The sequence below is a fragment of the Arachis duranensis genome, chromosome 1, assembly GCF_000817695.3.
Source record: "Arachis duranensis cultivar V14167 chromosome 1, aradu.V14167.gnm2.J7QH, whole genome shotgun sequence".
NCBI lineage: Eukaryota > Viridiplantae > Streptophyta > Magnoliopsida > Fabales > Fabaceae > Arachis > Arachis duranensis.
This window is the reverse complement of record NC_029772.3, coordinates 65190788-65203631: the sequence shown is the minus strand read 5'-3', so window position 1 is coordinate 65203631 and position 12844 is coordinate 65190788.

The following is a 12844-nucleotide window of genomic DNA, read 5'->3' as shown; positions in this document are numbered from 1 at the left end:
ATGCCCTGGCATCACAACACCAAACTTAGAGCTTGCTTGTCCCTAAGCAAGTACTGGAACAAGAGAATGATGAATGGAATGCCAAAAAGAAATGAGTCATTCTTGTGGAAGTCATGTCACTGATTTTATGGTGGTTTCATGCATAGCAACTTAGGTTCATTCCATTACTAGCTTTCAGACCTTTATCATGTCCTAAAACACTGATTTTGCTTACATCCCATGAGACTTTTATTGATCTTTTTATTGTCATTCTATGGCTTATTTGTGTTCTTCAAGCTAAGTGCTCTGTAAGGGGGCAACTCTTTAAGATAAGCTTTCAGCCAACACTCCCGAACCAGTTGGTTCAAGGTGCTAGGTGTTGAGACACCCCTAAGGACTTACTCCCTCAAGTCTCCCCCCATACATACACACCACAGGCATCTGGTTCATTTATTTTCCTTCTTGAGACCTTCGTGTCCAGCACCTCTTTCGGTTACTAAATGCTCTGTAGTAAGGGTTACTCTTGATAGTGGACTTTCAGCTGATAATCCCGAGTTAGTTAACCCAAGTTACCAAGTGATAAGGCACCCCTAAGAGCTTATTCATCCAAGTAAATCCCTCACACAGGAACACCACAGACACATGCCTCAAGATTAAAACCATTGGGGCCTAGCCTTATTGCTTACTCTTTTTCTTTTGTTTTTCACTTTAAGTGTTCTTTCCCTTTCTCTTATTAGGATCTTGTTATTTACTTAGTCTCATGGGTATATTCAAAATATAGTATTCAGGCCAGATAGTTGTCATCCCCACCTTATGGTTGAACCAACTTAGCTAAATTATGACTACACCACAAAATCATGAATGCACTTCTATATTATGAACTCCACTCTGGTCTTTTGAAGAAAAATCATTCTCTTTTTCATTTGATTTTACAAGACAAGCATACAATAAGTAAAGATATGATGCAGTAACATAAAGACTAGCAAGCATAGACTTTTTCAACAGAAAACTTAAATTGCATAATTGAAAGTTGTTGAAACTAGTATGGAAGCATGTTCTATTTCATACAAGATCTTCCTTATTTCAAAATGGAAAAAAGAGATACCAAAGAAGGAGCTCCACCACCTTTTACTCATGTGGTTGCCCATGCTCTCCTTCTTGCTTGTCCTCTTGGTGTTTTTCTTGAGTGCTTGTGCTCCCACTTCCTTTGCCTTTCCCAAGCAGTTTCTTCCAGAAGCCAGCATCTTCCATCTTCTTCTTTAGTGTGTCCTTCTACTGTTTCACCTTCCTTTCTTCTTGTTCAACAAACTCTTTTTGGACCTTATCATATGTGGGAATGGCATAATGTAGATGATGCATATTGCTGGAGTTTACGTTGAACTCCTCCCTATGTAGCTGCCTTCCTTCATTCAGCACATTGAACTCATTGAATGATTTCATTTGAGCTAGTTGCCGCTGGTTGAGTTCTTGAAGGCGTTTATCTTGACGCTCTTGCCTCTCAGTAACTTGGTGAATGGCTTGAGTGAGTTGCGAGTATTGCTCCTGTTGCTGCTCCATGTGTTGTTTTTGCCACTCTTCTTGTTGTCTCATCCAGTTGGACTGAATGTGAAGTATTTGCTCTTGTCCCTCCATTTGCCTCATTCCCAAATCCTCAATGGCTCTTAGAAGGTGAGTCATATTTAGGTTGGCTGGTTCATGATGCGCTTCTTGTTGATATTCTTCCTGATGATATTCCTCTTGATGAGTTCCTTCCTTGGCTTTTTGCTTTCCTATATGTGGCCTTCTTTGTTGCTGAGCAGGTGTGGTATAAACCAATCGCTCGAGTGTAACTGGCCTCCCTGGGTTAACCCAGTCTGGATTGCTGTCCTCAAATACCACCCTTGCCTTGTTGCACAGGCGGAGAATGGTGCTGGGGTACCAAAGCCTGGCACCTGAATCAACCTTCTCAGCTGAATCTTGAATCCCCTCAGCGATGAGCTCATGCACATTGATTTCCCCATCCTGTACCAAGCAATGCACCATAGTAGCTCGATTGATATTAACTTCTGAATTATTTGCAGCTGGTAGGATGGACCTCTTTACAAGTTCAAACCACCCCTTGGCTTCAGGGCTAAGGTCTCCCCTCTTGATAAACTTGGGCCTCCCATCTGCGTACCTCTCCCAATCAGCTGCTATAACACAGATGTCTAACACTATCTCTGAGATCTCATCATTATCTGGACTTCTACTTATCCTTGCCTGATAACTGGCCTCATCAAAATGAGGTGATTTCAGGTGAAGAGCTCTTGCTATGGCACTTGGGCTGAAGTCCACCTCCTTGCCTCTCACGTAGCTTTTGAAGGTTGGGGCCTTGGTCTTGTCTTCTCTAACTACATTTGCATAGAATTCTTTGATGAGGTTTCCATTGACCTTCCCCTCTGAACTTGTGAGCAATTGCCACCCCCTCTGTTCGATTTTCTCCCGAATCTGTGGTGATTCATTTGCATTGATTTGGAATATTAACTCTGGCAATATCTTTCTGGCCCTTATCCGCTCAAATTCACACTCATGAAAGGCAGTTTTGAATCTCTTCTCATTGAAAGGAACACTCTCCATGGGTTCCTTCCTCTTTTGCCTCTTTGAGCTTGATGATGCCATGAACTCGGGTTGCTGTTTTTGAGGGGGTTGGAGGATACGAATAGATGAAGAGTGGGTTGGCTAGGACAAAGTATGATGAAGGGCTCTAGCAAGCCGAAAGTGTGAAGTGTGAGAGTGGGGGTTTGAATGTGAGGAGTGAGCATGCACTAAGGTTCCCTTATATAGGGAGATCATGAGAGAACGGAAGGTGTGGATTGCAAGAATGGTTGCTTGATGGATGGTTGGGGATGTGCATGAAGGAAGGACAAGGATCATCACTTAATGAGAGTGAGTGGTTTGGTCTTCAAGGGTCTCCTTTCTTCAATGTTGCATGGCAACGTTTCCCCATGCGTTCCTTCTTGAGACAAGTGTGTAGTTCTCTTCATGAAGTGGCCGAATCCCCCCATTTAATTGTCCCATCAATCCTCATCAATGTTCCTTTTCTTTTCCTTATAAAGATAAAAAAAATAAGAAAAGATATCAAAATGACAATATGAACTTTACGGCTAGAATTAAAATAAGAAAAGATTAGATTGTTTATTTATGAATTCCAACTAACTAATTGTGTGTCCTTATATGCATATTGGTGGCACCATGGGGTGACACCAAACTTAGTTTGGAGCACTGTGATGAAAAGTTTTGTTCAAAGCTCCCAAGACTAGCATGCATCTTGGTTTGCTTTGAACACCAAACTTGTTCCTCACTATATACTGCACAATAAGGTTTTCACGAAGTGTTTGTCAAGTTTGAGTTGGAATTCATAAATGTTGACTTATTCACTATCTTCTAAAAGCATATAAAACATGGGTTGCCTCCCATGAAGCGCTTCTTTAGCGTCACTAGCTTGACGTTTCTCCCTCATCAGGGTGGTTGGTAATGCTTGAAGTCTTCCCCTCTTGCTGTGGACTTGTATCCATTGGTTGTATCAATGATCTCGACATGTTCCAAGGAGAGAACTCTATTGATAGTGAAGACTTTAGGTAACTGAGATGGTATAGTGGGGAGATTAGGGGGAATATCTGGGAAGTAAGCTGAGATCACTCTATCCCCTGGAGAGAAGTCTTCCATAGGGATCTTTTTGTTCCTCCACTTCCTTGGTACCTTCTTCCTTGTGTCTTTTGACATTGCCTTGCTCTTGTTGACTCATTCCTCTAAAGTGGTTATATTGCTTCCTTCACATATCTCTGGTGGTTTAGGTTCCTCCAGTTTTTCTGTGAGCTGTGGCAACTGCCTGTTTCCTTGTTCCTCATGCATGAGTTTCCCTAGATGGGTTGGGTGTGCTTCAATCCTTGCTTCCTCCTTCAACATCTCATTGTGATCTTTGCTTGGTTCCTTGTGCTCTTGGTCTGCTTCTTGTGAGAGTTTGAAGACATTAAAGCTGAGTCGTTCATCATGGATCCTTAATATTAGCTCCCCTTGCTCCACATCTATGAGTGCTCTGGCTGTAGCTAGGAATGGTCTCCCCAATATGATTGGGTGGGTGTGACTCTCTTCCATGTCCAGAATGACAAAGTCTGTTGGGAGAAAGTATTTCCCAACTTTTAGCAACACATTCTCCACCACTCCTATTGCTTGCTTTTGAGTCTTGTCAGCCAGTCTGATAACCACATCTGTGGGCATTATCTCATTGATCTGTAGCCTCTTTACCAAGGATAATGGCAGTAAGTTGATGCTTCCCCCAAATCACAGAGTGCTCTATCGAACATTGTTTCTCCTATGGCACAGGGGATGTGAAAACTCCCTGGGTCTTTTCTTTTTGCAAGCAACTCAGGTTGAATAAGGGCACTACATTCCTTGTTCAACACTATAGTCTAGCCTCCTTTGGGTGAGCTTTTCCTGGGAAGAAGTTCCTTCATATACTTGATGAATGCAGGCATTTGTTGGATGGCCTTGATGAATGGTATGTTCACATGCAGAGATGCAAACAAGTCTAGGAACCTTTAGTATATTCTCTTCCCCACAACACCATTGAGCAGTTGGGGAAATGGTGCATAGAGCTTAAGCAACTCTTGTTGTGAGATTTTTGGTTCTTGGTGATCTCTATCCTCCTCCTCTGTTGAGTTGTCTTCAGGCTGTTTGGAGAGTTTGCCTTGCTTGTCTTCAGCCTCTTGACCACTTGTAGTGACCATTTTGCAATCTTCCCATCTTACTTTCTTTGTTTCGCCTCTTGTGTTTTTCTCCGTGTCACTTGGGAAGCTATCAGTAGGTTTGGGAATCTTCTGAGCTAAGCATCCCACTTGGAATTCTAGCTTCTTGATGGTCTCTCCCTGGTTCTTAATATTGGCTCGCACCTCCTCTTTGAACACCTTGTTTTCTCGAATCTCTTGGCATATTCCTTCAAGTAAGGTTTCAAGCTTAGAGAGTCTGATGGTAGATTGGGATTAGAGGTGGAAGGATGAGAGGTGTTGTTGTGGTTTGATATGGGTGTGGAGAAGCGTTGTTGTGGGGGTGTTGATATGTCCTCTGTGTGAATTGTTGATGAGCTGCATTGTTATTGGAGTTGTAACATCTCTGGTCTTGGCTTTGATCATGATGATTCCCCCACCTAAAGTTTGGGTGGTTCCTCCATCCAGGGTTGTATGTCTTGGAGTATGGATCATGGTTCTGTCTAGGTGAATTCCCAATGTAGTTGGCTTGCTTAAGGTTACCATCTGCTTCTTCTTCAACTCCTTCTTAGGTTGTTGAGGAGGTGGTAATTGCTGCCACTTGGTTCCTCTCCATCTTCTTGGTGAGGTCAGCTAGCTTCTTGGTAATGAGCTTGTTCTGAGCCAGCAGAGCATCTACATTGTTTAGCTCTATCATTCCTCTAGTGTTCCCTCTTTCAGAAGCATAGAAGTAGTCATTCTCAACTACAGTCTCAATTACATATATGGCTTCTTCAATGGTCTTCTTCTTGTTCAATGATCCTCCAGAGGAATGGTCTACTGCCTTCTTTGATTCATATGACAAGCCTTTGATGACTGGATTTTTGACTGTTTAGAATTTCACTAATGAAATCTCGTTGCAAGTATAGTTTCTAAACCAACAATAATCCTTTCATACAAAAGATTGTTTGTCACAAGTAACAAACCCCTAATTTTATAAACCGAAGTATTGGACCTCGGGTCGTTCTCCCTAGGAATTACAATAAAGTGTCTTGTTATTGGTTTGAGTTGTTTTGTGGTTTTGATAAGAGCATGAAAGTAAATGGCAATGAAAATAAACTAACAACTATAAAAGCTCTTGGCAAGATATGAGAACTAGAAGTCCTATCCTAGTTATCCTTCTCAATTGTGATGAGAATTGTTCATTGCTACCACTTAGTTAACCCTTGCTAAATAAAGGAAAGTCAAGTGGATGAATTGACTTGAGCCACAAGTCCTAGCCAACTCCCAAGGAAAGACTAGCTTTAGTGCACTCCAAACCAATTAGCAATCTCTCCAATTATCAATCAACAAAGGGATTAGATAACTCAAGTGTCACTAATTACTCTACCTAGGCCAAGAGGAACAAAATCTATACTATATCTATAAGAGACATTTCAACAAACACATAAAAGGCAATAAAAGTAAACAACATAAATTGCAAGAATTAAAGAGAGATCTAACTACAAAGGCAAGAGGTCCACAATAGAAAACCAAATCAATCATGAAACAACAAAGAACTTACCAATTGCATTGAAGGAGAAATGTAGATCTACAAAAGAGAATTCACAAACTACAAACAAAGGAATTACATTAGAAGAAGAATTCTACAACTACAATAGAGGAGAGGAACGAAAATTGGAAGAGAGAAGAAGAAGAAATAGATCTAGATCTAAGAACTAACCTAATCCTAATTCTAGAGGGAAGAGAGAGCTTCTCTCTCTAGAAACTAACACTAAACTAATCCTAATGAGTGAAAATGAACTTAATCTCCCTTGCTCTTCAATCCTTGGCTTAAAATAGCATCTTTGGCGCCAAAGTTGGTTGGGATTGGGCCCCACAACCCTTGAGAATTCGTTGGTCACGTTTTCATTAAAAAATCATAAACCAGCACCGACGCATACGCGCACAGCACGCGTACGCGTCCATGGGGTGATTCGCAGGTGCGTGCAAGCGCCAGGTGTGCGCGCGCGTCCATGGGCGAGTTCAACTTCTTTGACTTTTCATGATTTCTCCACTTTGCATGCTTTCCTCTTCACTCCTTTGATCCATTCCTAGCCTTTTCAATCTGAAATCACTAACAAACATATCAAGGCATCTAGTGGAATCAAAGGGAGATTAAAACCATCAAATTAAGGGTTGAAAAGCATGTTTTCACATCTAAGCACAAATAAGGAGACAATCACAAAACCATGCTATTTCATTGAATAAATGTGGGTAAAAGGTGATAAAATATCTTAAAATCAATACAAGATAAACCGTCAAAATGGGGTTTATGAATGTTTGACTTGTTAGACTTGGTGGTGGAACGAGGTTTATCAACCTCCCCACACTTAAACCAAGCATGTCCTCATGCTTAAACCAAGAATGAAGTAAAGGGCATGACATTTATTCAATGGAACTAACTAAATGCAATCTACCTACATGCAACTATCTAAATGAATGCAATTGCTTGGTCAAAATAAATAAATTCCCAAGAAGCATATATGCACAAGGGCTAAGGACTAGCAAGTCTAATCCACAATTGAATTGAGTTATTAAATATTTTTGCTATTAAATATTTTTACAAACTTGCATGAAAGGAGATGTTCATTGGTGGAAACATGTAATTGAGCATCAAACCCTCACCGGATGTGTTTGCACTCTATTCGCTCAAGTGTTTAGGGTTGATTCACTCAATTCTCTTCTAATCATGCTTTCTAAGATTTGTTTTTCTTCTAACAATCAACAATTACTTCATGCATGCATACAATTATCATGAGGTCTTTTCTTTAGGTTGTAATGGGGCCAAGGTCAAGGTAGGATGCATATTTGGTCAAGTGAGCTTGAAATTTGAATCTTTGATAAGTTTAGACTTTCCACTTAACCTATATAATAACCTATACAATTAAGTTCTAACCTAACTACCCATTTTTCACTTTTTCACACACTCATGTATCCCTTTTCATTTCACAACACTTATGCATTGATCTTTATTGAGCTTCACTTTGCTTTGGGGCATTTTGTCCCCTTTTTATTTCTTTCTTTTTCTTCTTTTTCTTTTTCTTTTTCTATTTTTTTCCTTTTCCATATTATTTTTCTTTTCTTTTTCTTTTGTTTTTCTCATTTTTTTCTTTCTATATACAAGAACCTCAATGCATAAGGTTTTACATTTGATCAATACATGAGTATATACCCAATTCCCAATATTTCCAATAATAATACAAAACTATCCTTTTATTCACCCAATGTCCTAAGGTTCCCACACTTGAATGATACTCACACACACTTGCCTAAGCTAATCAAAGATCCAAATAAGGACATTTATTGTTTTCCGCTTTAAGGCTTGTAATGTGCTAAATTAAAAAACCAAGTGGGTTAATCGTAGGCTCAAAATTGGCTAACAAAGGAAGATAAAAGGTAAGGCCATTTGGGTAAGTGAGCTAAATGAAACGATGGCCTCAATCATATAAATGCATGAATACACAAAATAATGGACATAAAGAATCAAACAAATCAAAGATTACAATCATAGAAAGAGAATAATGCACACAAGAAGGAAAAATAAGTAGTTATAAGATGTAACCACACTATTAGGCTCAAAACTCACTTGCTTGTGTTCTTAGCTCAAAAAACATGATCCACAAGATATATAATTCAAGCAAGTTTAATGAAAAGTTTTCACTCAAATCAATTGGTGTCCTATAGATAGAAATCCTTGAAAAATTTTATTATTTTGACTAAGCTTATTTTGTATATATATGCAAAAACTAAGAAAATGCGAGTAAAAACTAAGAAAATGCGAGTAAAAATCCTAAAATCCTAGAATAAAATGCAAAAGTGTTGGAATTAGAAATTTGTCACCCAAAATCGTCGACTGGTCGGACGACCTCCCCACACTTAAAAGTTTGCACCATCCTCGGTGCACTCAAAGATGAGCAAGGGGGTACGGCGACTCTCTGGATTGCTGTGTGTTCTTAGTTTTGCTTCCATTTCCATGTTTGCTTGTGGTGCATTGTTCATGAAAAAATAAAAATATAACACCATAAGATGAGAAGATGTAAAAACAAGGAAGCATACATTGTTGGAATGAGGTACTAATCACTAGAAATGAGTGAGTGGATTAGTGTGACATGAATGACAAATAAGTGTGTGAATTCTAAATTGCGCGGTTTAGAACACACATTAGCCTAAAAGTTATGTCACAAAAGGAGCATGCACTTCACTTATCCTAGTGTGCTTGAGATGCTCTAAGTGAACTTGTAAGGTAAGACAAGCATTAAAGAAGCATGGAAGCATTCAAGTCAAATATATATGGCTGCATATAATCATGAACACAATGCATTAAGGTAAATGCATAACATCATCCATCATCAAGAGGTTGCCTAATCACAGAATAAGGCTCAAATCACATGGTGGCCAAATCATGCAATTCAAAAAGAGTTACAAGCTCGAAGGCAATTCTCATCACTTGGTATTCTTAAAAGTGAAGCATGAAAAACTCGAAACCAAGTAGCAAAATATCACCTCAATCATAGAGTCCAACAAAGATTGTAAACATAATGATGTTAAGAAAACATCCCTTTTTAATACTTAGCAGCAATTAATGGTAAACAAGAATATCAATCCAACACTTATGATGAAAAGAGAGAAAATAAAATGAAAACTAAACTAAAACTAACTAATCAACTAACGAACTAACTAATTAACTAACTAACTAACTAATAACTAACTAAAATAAATGGTTATCGATGGTGTTTGGAAGTGTTGGATGAGGGATTGGAGGAGGGAAGAAGAAAGGAGAAGGAAAAGAAATGGAAAGAGGAGAAGAAAAGAAATAGATGGAAGAAAGGGCATCGACGCGCACGCACTCATGACGTGCACGCGTCGATGGCTTATTTCGAGAGTGGCGCGTACGCGTCATGTGCGCGAGCGCGCAAATAGGTTTGTGCCTCAGGCCCAATTTCCGCACAGTGCAGGCCTAACTCTCGGGTCAAGGTATGGAAGGAGGAACTTCTCAATCCACGCGTACGCGTGCATGGCGCGCTCGCGTGGATGGTCCAAAACGCTTGATGCACGCTTACGCACACAGTGCGCGTACGCGTGGACGGTGCTCTATTTTTTTCAAAAATTTTTGCTATGTTTTTGCACCAATCCAAGCATTCCAAACCTCCAAACAGCTCCCCAAAATACCATAAAACCTTATTTAACATACTAAACTATCAACTATACTCAACAAATCTACCAAAAACATGAATTTAGACTAATCACTAATATGTACAAAAAGAGAAAATGAAAAGAATTTACCATGGTGGGGTGTCTCCCACCTAGCACTTTTGTTTATTGTCCTTAAGTTGGACTTATGGGGAGCACCTCATCAAGGTGGCTTGTGCTTGTATTCATCTTGGAACTCCCACCAATGCTTGGTTCTCCATTGTGCCTGATGTGTGGAAAACGATCCAACACAAAACTCACCGGCAAGTGTACCGGGTCGCATCAAGTAATAAAACTCACGGGAGTGAGGTCGATCCCACAGGGATTGAAGGATTGAGCAAATTTAGTTCAGTGGTTGATTTAGTCAAGCGAATCAAGTATTGGTTGAGTGATTTTGTATCCAACAGTAAGTAAATAGCAGAAAATGTAAAGGGAGATGGGTGAATTGCAGAAATTAAACAGAACTGAAAGTAAGAGATGCTGAATCTTAAAGAACAAGAAATTAAATGACTGAAACTAAAAGTGCAAGAAATGTAAATTGCAGTAACTTAAAGTGCAAGAAATATAAATTGCTTGAATGGAAAAAGGGAGTTGAGGACTGAAAATTCAGAATTTAAGCAAGGGAAATTAAATTGCAGCAATTATCATTCGGTTAGATCTCAAACAGATAGGGAAATTAAATTGCAGCAGAGGTTCACAGAAGAACCAAAAGGGGAAACGGGATCTCAGGACTCCAGAGACTAGATAGCAAAGGAGATGTAATTAACAAGAAATTAACAAGAAATTAAAGAAGAAGCAGTAAAGGAGATGTAATTGAACTCAATTATGTAGAAGAGAAATTAAAGAGATCTTGAATGGAGATTGAGACAGAAATTCCTCAATTCTTCACACCCAAGACTCAAACAAGAAAAGTAAAAATGCTCAAGCAAGAACAAGGAAGAAGAGAGATCAATTCTCCTCCCCAATTCTCTAAAATCTCAGTTCCTAGCTCTCAATGAAGTCTCCAAATTAAAAACCAAAAGAAGGTTCAAAAGTCAAAAGTAAAAGAGAGCCCCCTAATTACATCAAACTATCTCCTATTTATACACTTTCTATTCTTGGATTTTGGAATTTGGATGGGCTTTTGATTTGGTGAAGAAATGAATTAAATTGGATTTTTAATCCAATTTTCAGCCCATGAGAAAAGTGGCTTCCGGGAGGCTGCCCTGCCCTTGTGGATAGCAGAGCAGGAAATGGTGTATGCGGCCTCGTGCGTGCGTGCTTGGTGAGTGTGATGCTGCAGGATGCTGCCCTGCCCTTGTAGAGGGCAGGGCAGAGTTTTCTTAGTGCGCCAGATTCTGCCCGTGCGCGCTGCTGCTGGCCGAAACTCCCTTGGTGCGTGCCAATCTAGTGCGCTGGCTGTGCACCACAAAATGCTGCCCTGCCCTCGCGGAGGGCAGGGCAATGTTACCAATGGTGAGGTTCCAAGTTTGAAACTTGGTTGAGGCACACGCTGCTTCTTTTTCTTTGGTTTTCTTGGCACCAAGGTAATGCTTAGTTCCTTGTTTCCTCATGGTGCCGTGTTCGATTCAGGGAGAATGAAAGCAAGCCACTTTTTGCTTGATTTTATTGTGCTTGAGCGCTACTCCTTTCCTCTTTGTCCATGGGTTCGAAACCCATAGGAAGCATTATGAAGCAATTCCTTTTGAATTTTTCTTGGGTGAAGCCCGATATTGCTCTTGAGGAGGACATGGCAGAGTTTTTGCTCTCTTTGATTCTTAGCATCAAATTGTGCTCCGCCCTTTTTGTGGGCAGGGCAATGTTGCTTTTCAAGGCTTGGTTCATTATGTTGCTCTCCTGGAGGGCAGTGTGCCCTTGTGGAGGGCAATGTTTTCTTCCTCCTTCTATGCACCACATTCTTTTCTTCTTGGGCCACGCTTTCTTAAGCCACGTTTTTCTTCTTTTCTTCCTTTCTTCACCTACAAGAAACCAAAGCAACCAATCAAAGTATCTCTAAACTCATAAGGTTTATAAATCATTAAAAATCAATTAATTTTAGCTCAAACCTCATGATTTAGCATCAATTTAATGGTGGTTGTTTGATTTAAAGAAGTCATGCATCTGGCCAAAATGCCCTGGCATCATGGGTTGTCTCCCATCTAACACTTTTGTTTATTGTCCTTAAGTTGGACTTATGGGGAGCTTCTCTCAAGGTGGCTTGTGCTTGTACTCATCTTGGAACTCCCACCAATGCTTGGTTCTCCATTGTGCCCCAAGATTTCTTATGGATTGAGCCAAGTGTTGATGGAGTTCTTCACAAGCTTGGGGCTCCCATAGTTGATCCTCTTTTTCTAATCCGGGATCCCACACTTTATTTTCACACCCGTCTTGAGGTTGATCATCATTATTAGTCCATCCGGGTGGTGAACAAGAAGAATCCTCTATGAAGTGCCCAACAATCCTCCTAGACCCATCTATTTGAGCACTATTCCCACCTTTGTATTCAACTCTTGAAGTATCAACCAAAATGATCCTTGATTTGCAACGCCAACCATGAAACATCTTCCGCTTACGCTTCATCCCACAAAGCATCCTAAGTTGACCATCCGTTTCAAGCAAGCCATATTCAAGTGGGACAATAAAGCTAATAGAAATTAATTTTACCCACTCAAGTGAAGGAGTAGATGACAACCTAGGCAAAGATGCTTCCAACGATCTTGACAAAGCGTATTCCACTCCCTCCTTTTATTTCTAAGGACTTCCACCTCTTCACAAGATCTCTTAATCTCAATCCTTTGTTCAACAATTTTATCTAAACCTTTTCCTTTACTCAAATCATAATAGGGAGGGTAAGCGAAATTTACCTCCTCAACGCTTTCAAATCCAACGGGAGAAGGTTCTTCATGCTCAAAGGATTCTTCACCACTAAGACTTGATGCTTGATCTTCATCACC